General features: G+C 41.9%; 1 long non-coding RNA gene across 1 annotated transcript; it reads right to left on the bottom strand.

The window, feature by feature from the left end:
• Positions 1 to 2,381: 2,381 nt before the first annotated feature.
• LOC109945181 (uncharacterized) lies at positions 2,382 to 2,860 on the bottom strand. The gene is made up of 3 exons (XR_002268366.1): positions 2,816 to 2,860; positions 2,626 to 2,741; positions 2,382 to 2,562 (listed from the first exon to the last, which is right to left on the bottom strand). It is a non-coding gene; the product is annotated as an uncharacterized lncRNA (long non-coding RNA).
• Between the last annotated feature and the right edge of the window lie 4,363 nt (positions 2,861 to 7,223).

Raw genomic sequence — 7,223 nt, 5'->3', positions numbered from 1 at the left:
AAGTTACCAACTGAACCATGAGTTAGGCTTTACCAACTGAAGTCACAATTCACTGATGCAGGCAGCAACTAGCAGATGACAGAAATTGCGATTACACATAACACAAAATCAGCTAATCAAGAAAGCAAACAGGAATAGCCTAGATTACACATAACACAAAAATCAGCTAATCAACAAGTGTGTAGTGGAACATGTTGTCTTCAGAAAAGGGGCTGGAAATTCTCTCCTGGTGGTGGAGGTCTATGTGGATGATCTAATAATATGCAGGGCGCGCTGCCATGTATACAGCCTGAACCTATAATATGCCCATCCCAACTCGCAGCTTAAAGTACACTACAGATCTATCAAGTATCCCAGAAAGCAATGGCAGGAACAAACAAAGGAAAAAGGGTTAATCATGTCTGTGCCATTATAATTTTCCATGTTTTGATATGTGCCACTGAACTTTTTAAGCTTACAAATGTGCCATTAAACTTCCAGTCAAATATGAAATAGACCATTTTATACGGTTTTGTCTGAATCAGACCATCCACCAGTGATGTATTTTCGTATTTCTTTGTACCCTTACTTGAACGAACACTGATTTTGCGATGAACGCATCACGACTTGTATTCTCCTGGCTGCTGGAGCTGCACTTCCTACCAGAGTTGCGCTTGCTCTTGAAGTGCTAAATGAAGAACCCGCTGAAGAAATCGATGGCCCATGAATGAAAAGGCTGAAGAAACAACTCAACAGAGCACCATGCTAGCATCTAAGGAGACAACGCCAAGATATCACAAGGGAGCCACCTGTAGATATTCAATCACAGAACCAGGAACCAGTAGATAAAAAAGAAGCTACTGTAGAAGAAAGATAGGTTGCTGAAAGCTGAAACAGTTGTTACTGAAGCACCAGTGCAACAAAGCACCAGATCAACATAATCTAGGTGTTGCAAATAACACAGTGCGAGAAGACACCGAAAGCTCCTGCGGGTGGCACAGCTCCGGCAGGAGGCACAACTCCGGTGGTGGCTACTAGGGTTAAAGGAGGCGCAGGTATGGAGAGACGAATGGGTATACATAAATTGTGTTGCATTTGTCTAATAAAAACAGGCATTCGTCAAAGCAAGGGTAAATACAAAAATATGTTCACTGGTGCAAGGTCTGATTTAGACAACCGTATAAAATGGTCTATTTCAGATTTGATTAGAAGTTTAATGGCATATTTGCAAGCTTAAGAAGTTTAGTGGCACATATCAAAACATGAAAAATTATAATGGCACAGACATAATTAACCCAAGGAAAAAGAAGGGGCGATGAAGAATTTTCAAGGGTCTGATATAGTCATTGACTAGTACACTCTGTTGCTTTTCCAGTTGGACCAGGGGTACACGTTAAGACCCAACTAACATTGTTTTTAATACTAATGGTTACCTAGTGAAAGCATCTATAGAGTTTTTGAGTCCATCATTGGGGATCAGTAAATTTCATAAGAAGACCAATCCTTTTTCAGCTGACATTTGTAGTTCATTTGCAAATAATCAATTACTGATTAGCTACCTGCCTGCTGTATGTGATATTTACTGGCATTATTCATAAAACAAGCTAAGTGAGGGGAAGTACAGAAAAAACAGTTTGGTCAACTGGAACCTTCCAGCTATAGAGAACAGTGTTTGGACAGTTCAATGTTCAAGGTCATCATGACTACTTGCCAGCTATAAAACTTACGAAGAAAAGTCAGCTATCTTCCATGTTTTTTTCAAATGGAAAAGCGTCCTAACTAGCAAAGGTCATCCTGACTACTTGCCCCCAAAGATTCCAGCAAGCCAACTTCTTTGACATTTCTGGGGAGCACAATTCAATGTTCAAGGCAACGACATACAGCCACCGTAGCCAATTTCTCTTCTAGCTGTGTTGTTTGTACCAAACATTTTCAGCCTGCCTAGCACCAGTCCTCGAGCTGACTGTTGTGCAGCATATGAGCCGTCAAGCAAGATCGGAACATCACATGTTACTTGCGTTAAAGACTATGCCATGCCATTGTTTCATAAGTGCCACAGTACTGTTCTTATCCGTTTTCAAGTTTTTTCATTCAGAAAAAGGTGATCCTTGTCTCAATACCCTAATTCACTGCAAACTCCTAGGCTCGCTCGACCAGCTGGACACCTAAATTATACTTCAGCGCCTAGTATACAGCCTGAAGTCTATTATACTTCAGCGCCTAGTTAAGGGTATGTTCATATCACAGGCTATGACAACCTCCTAATAAATGCAGAAATCACTAAACAATTGACCAGACCGATTTTGGGCTGTCTAAGGCTCAGAGCGAGTTAGATAAAAAAATATGGGCAAATTTTGAGATTGGGCAGATTCTGAGCGTATTAATAAAATTATTACCTGCATCAGTATTCCCTGCATCATCTGAACTTGTTGAGATAGTTGTTGAACTTGTTGTTGTTGTTGTCTTAGTTGCTCATCAAGCTCTGATTCCCTCGAAGTTGAAGTTCGAGATCTACTCCCCACCGAGGAAACTGACCGACGACCAAAGCTATCGCGACTCACAACCCCATCACCGATCCCCAACCTAGAAACATCACAAGTTATGAACCAATAGTTTTTATATATCACAACTTTGATCTTATCATACCTCCCATGTGGTAGCCCACCACCAGCAACATATGCTGCATCCGGATCGAAAGGTGCCTCCCTCCAATCTAGATCATCGTCTCCTGCTTTCCTCCTAACCTCCTCGGCATAACGAGTCTACAAAACAATTTATGTTAATTATAAATGAGTCACAAGTTAATTAAGAATATATAGTTATTATTTACACCTACCAGCTTTTCTGTCGCGCTGTCGTCACATAAAACTTCTGGATGCTCTGGATCTGGACCTCGGTGTCCCTCCATGTAAACGTCAATGAATCGGGGTTCAACACCATCATGAGCCTCCTGTAGTAAGAGACATAATAAAATATACAAATTTGTCTGAGGGAAAAAGACTAAATGTTACTTAGCTCGTCATACCATTCATTGTGATTTCCCAATAAATCCATCTGCTCCAAATCGATGGAGGCCCGGTTTGCTCTTCCGGTTCAAACGATTTCTATCTGAAATCACTTTGTACTCATCTGAGGCCCAGTACTCGCAGAGCTTGACCCAAGCTTCAGGATGAGCAGTGAGCCAGTCCACTTCACTTTGTTTGTACTCCTCAGCTGTCAAGTGGATTTCACATGCCTGCTTGTTGGTCATTGTTTGACCCTTCACTTTTTTGAAGTACACGGTAACAGCTTTGACCCGTGCATCTGACATTGAACCATTTATAACTTTTCTAGCAGCATTGTGGAATACATGTTTTGCATGTTCTTCATTTGCTGTTTCGTCCAATCTAAATTGTTCCTGCAAAATGAAGAAGAAATTAAATTCATTTATAGACGCCCACGGTAAGTAAATTTAAAAGACATAATAAACTCACCCAAAACGATGACCACACCGCGTCTTGGTGAGTACGGTCGGGTCCATATGGTTTGAGGCCCTAGTGAGCCCAGTGATACGCCCCTATCTCTGCCCCGTTGAGTTGTACCACCCCTGGATAGTGAAAACGAGCTATAGATCCCAGCACTGTGTTAACCGGTGTCCGGTGACCTTTGCCACTCCATGCCACCTCCACCCAGCTCCTCTCTCCTGCAGGGTTTATGACCCTACATTGGTCCAAGGGTTGTGTCGGTGGAACTCTAAGGGACCGCCAAAACCTACAAAATTGTAAATTGTGCACTGGTAATAATATCAATCCAACAAAAAATAGAACTCCTCGTCAAAATAAAATTACCTGAAGTTCGTTGCCTGTGTCGTCGTAGCAACCTCATCATCGGCCTCTCCATCGGCCTCTCCATCGTAGTCCTCCCCATAGTCATCATCATCACGCATCGGTGAACCTTGGCGTGCCAGCTCGTCCTCTAGCCTAGGTGCATTGTGCTCTGCCGCCTCGCGCGCTTGCTCAAATGCATTGTGGTCCTGCTCTAGCATAGGTCCACTTGAGCCTATCGCCTCACGCTCTGGCTCAAGTGCATTGTGGCCTGCCACATCGCGCTCTTGCCCAGGTGCACTATGGCCTGCCACCTCGCGCTCTTGCCCAGGTGCACTATGGCTTGCCACTTCGCGCCCCTGCTCCTCCATGCAACCAAGGAGCTGCTCTAGCCGTTGCCTTGACGTTGTAGAGCCCTACAAACATAATCAACAATGAGATATATCAAGTACTCGAAGTATACGTAGAAGAAAAGAAAATAAAACAAATTAAATACCTGGAACAACATAGAGGATGTATCCCCACCACCTGAACCCCTAGTCGACCGTGACCTCGAGGAGTCACCACGGTCTCCGCGCTTCTTCCCTTTGAGCTTGTCCATGACCCTCATCATCTGCACAAATTTCATTACAAGAATTTAAATATATATACTTTTAGTATTGAAATAGGAATGCATATACAAGAATTTAAATATATATACTTTTCAAAAATCATCGGCATCAGAATCTGCTTCAGCAACGCGCTGCTCAATTATTTCAAGTCTTTGTTGTTTTTCAAGAATTCTCTGTGACTTACGAGTCCTTGCCCTAGAAGGACCTGTTTCTTCTGCCATCAAATCTATGGCGAGACTAGCTACTTCATGGAGCCCTAAATCCTCAGATATAGTAAATTCTCTATTTTCTGACTGATCGCCTTCTTGATAAATATTAACAGAATCATCATCTTCGTTATTTGTGTTGTAATAATCATATCGTAACGGATGGACTTCAGGATTAATTTTGTATACAACCCAACAAGACTTCAAGTTTTCACGAGGATATGTCAGATAGTACACCTGTTATGCTTGATGTGCAAGCACAACATTGCTATAATCGCTGCCTTTAAACCGTGATTCATGCTTTACCTCCACAATTCCAAATTCATCCTCTCGCGTTTGTTGAGGATCAAACCATTCACAATCAAATAACACAAACATGAACTCTTTGGCCCCACCAAGAGTGTACTCTGTTATATCTTGAAGAACACCATAATAGTCATGAGTGCCTCTGTCTGCATTTGTGGCAGTTGCTACTACTCCACTGTTTGTCGTGGCTGCCTGTGGGTGGATTTTTTCTAATGTTCGAAAACGGTATCCATTAATATCATAGCGGCTATATTTTCTTGCTTTCAACTGACCATGTGATATCTGTCGCAAATCATCCGAGACTAGAGAGTCAAGTTTCTTACACTACATAGAGCAGAAAAAAAAAGATATTGGTAAATAGCAAGTCATATGAGCAAACTAAGTACACAAAGGAAAATTATAAAGAGATAATTACATGCTCGTGGAACCATTCAACGAAACATGGACCTCCATTCATCCCTTTCATACGTAGATTATCCAGTTCCTTTGGTGTAGGTTTGTGGCCAGTTAAATATATGGAATCAAATATTTCAAAGTATGGATCAAGTTCCTCCATGTTGGTGTACAAGTAGAGCATGGTGAAATTACGCTCTCTTATGTCAACATAATGTGCAGTAGAAGCCCCGACCCCTTTCCTCTTCCAGAAAAAAACACTAAGGTCGATCGAAGGACCTTCTTCTTCAGTATGATACCGTGTTGACTGAGCATTCACGTTGTTAGTGTGTGATAAATACTGACTTGAGAAGATTGTGATCTCTTTAGCTGCAAAGGCCTCTGCGATACACCCCTCAACCCTTGCTTTGTTCCGCAAAGTAGCTCTAAGTTTTTTCAATTCTCTTTCTTGACTATACATCCATCGGAACTGCACTGGTCCTCCTAACAATGCTTCATAAGGTAAGTGCACTAGCAAATGTTGCATCACATTCATAAATCCAGGCGGAAATACTTTTTCCATCTTGCATACAAGCACCACGATTTGTTTCTCAAATTGAATCATCAATTTCTTTGAGATATGCTTAGCACATATATGTCTATATATGTAACTAAGTTCAGCAATCATCTTCCACAGAGGAGGCTTCAAATAGCCACGGAACATTACCGGCATAAGTCTTTCCATCAAAATATGGTAATCGTGAGCCTTCAAACCATTTAATTTATTAGTGTCGAGGTTAACAGTACGTTTTATGTTAGCTGCATAGCGGTCTAGAAACTTCAACATTTTCAACCATTGAAATACTTCTTTTCGCTCTTCCGGCTTTAGACAGTATGGAGCTCGTGGTGTCCTCTCCTTTCCATTAGGATTTAATTTGACCTCAAGGCTAGGGCGATCGCAAAGATTAGCTAAATCTTTCCTGGCATTGATGTTGTCATTTGTTTTACCCTTAATGTTTAGACACATGCTTATGATGCTTTCAGCAACATTGCGCTCTTGGTGCATCAAATCTATGTTGTGTGGTAAAATCAATACCTTCGCATACGGAAGTTCCCAGAGAAAAGAAATATGAGTCCAGTTGTGATCTTGACCATAGCCTTCAAACTCATGACCTTCTGCAGCCCTTTGAAGGTCACGATGTTGTATCAGGATATCTTCACCCATTAAACGTTTTGGTGGACCATCTTTAACTTTTATGCCTCTTCTAAATGACTTCGTATCATTTCGAAACGGGTGGTTGGATGGAAGAAACCGTCGATGACAATCAAAGAATGAGACCTTTTTACCATGCTCCAATCGATATGCTTGTGTGTCCCCCATGCATATGGGACAACACAGTCGACCGTGGACACACCAGCCAGACCAAATACCATATGCAGGCAAATCATGAATTGACCACAAATATACAGCATGTAAGGTAAATTCATGTTTTAGATGACCATCATAAGCCTTTACCCCTACCCATAGCTCTTTGAACTCTTCAATCAACGGTTGCATGAATACATTGATCTTATTTCCAGGATGTTTAGGCCCTGGAATAATAAGGGCAAGAAATATGAACCCTTCTTTCATGCATTTGTTGGGAGGGGGGTTGTAGGGCATGATGAAAACCGGCCAACAAGAGTATGAAGTTGAACTGTTGTCGTAAGGAGTGAAACCATCAGTGGACAAGCCTAGCCGAACATTCCTAGCGTCTCTTGCAAATTCTGGGTCAAAACGATCCAGAGCCTTCCAAGCATCGCCATCTGATGGATGCATCATAATGTCTGGATCTTGGCTCTCACGGTCTCCTTCCTTATGCCACAACATTAGCTTCGCAGTTTCTGGGGTTAAAAACAGACATTTAAGCCTTGGGGTGATGGGCATATATCGAAGCTGTTTAACT

This window comes from Zea mays, chromosome 3 (assembly GCF_902167145.1).
Source record: "Zea mays cultivar B73 chromosome 3, Zm-B73-REFERENCE-NAM-5.0, whole genome shotgun sequence".
Taxonomy (NCBI): Eukaryota; Viridiplantae; Streptophyta; class Magnoliopsida; order Poales; family Poaceae; genus Zea; species Zea mays.
This window is presented reverse-complemented; position numbering and strand designations above follow the sequence as displayed.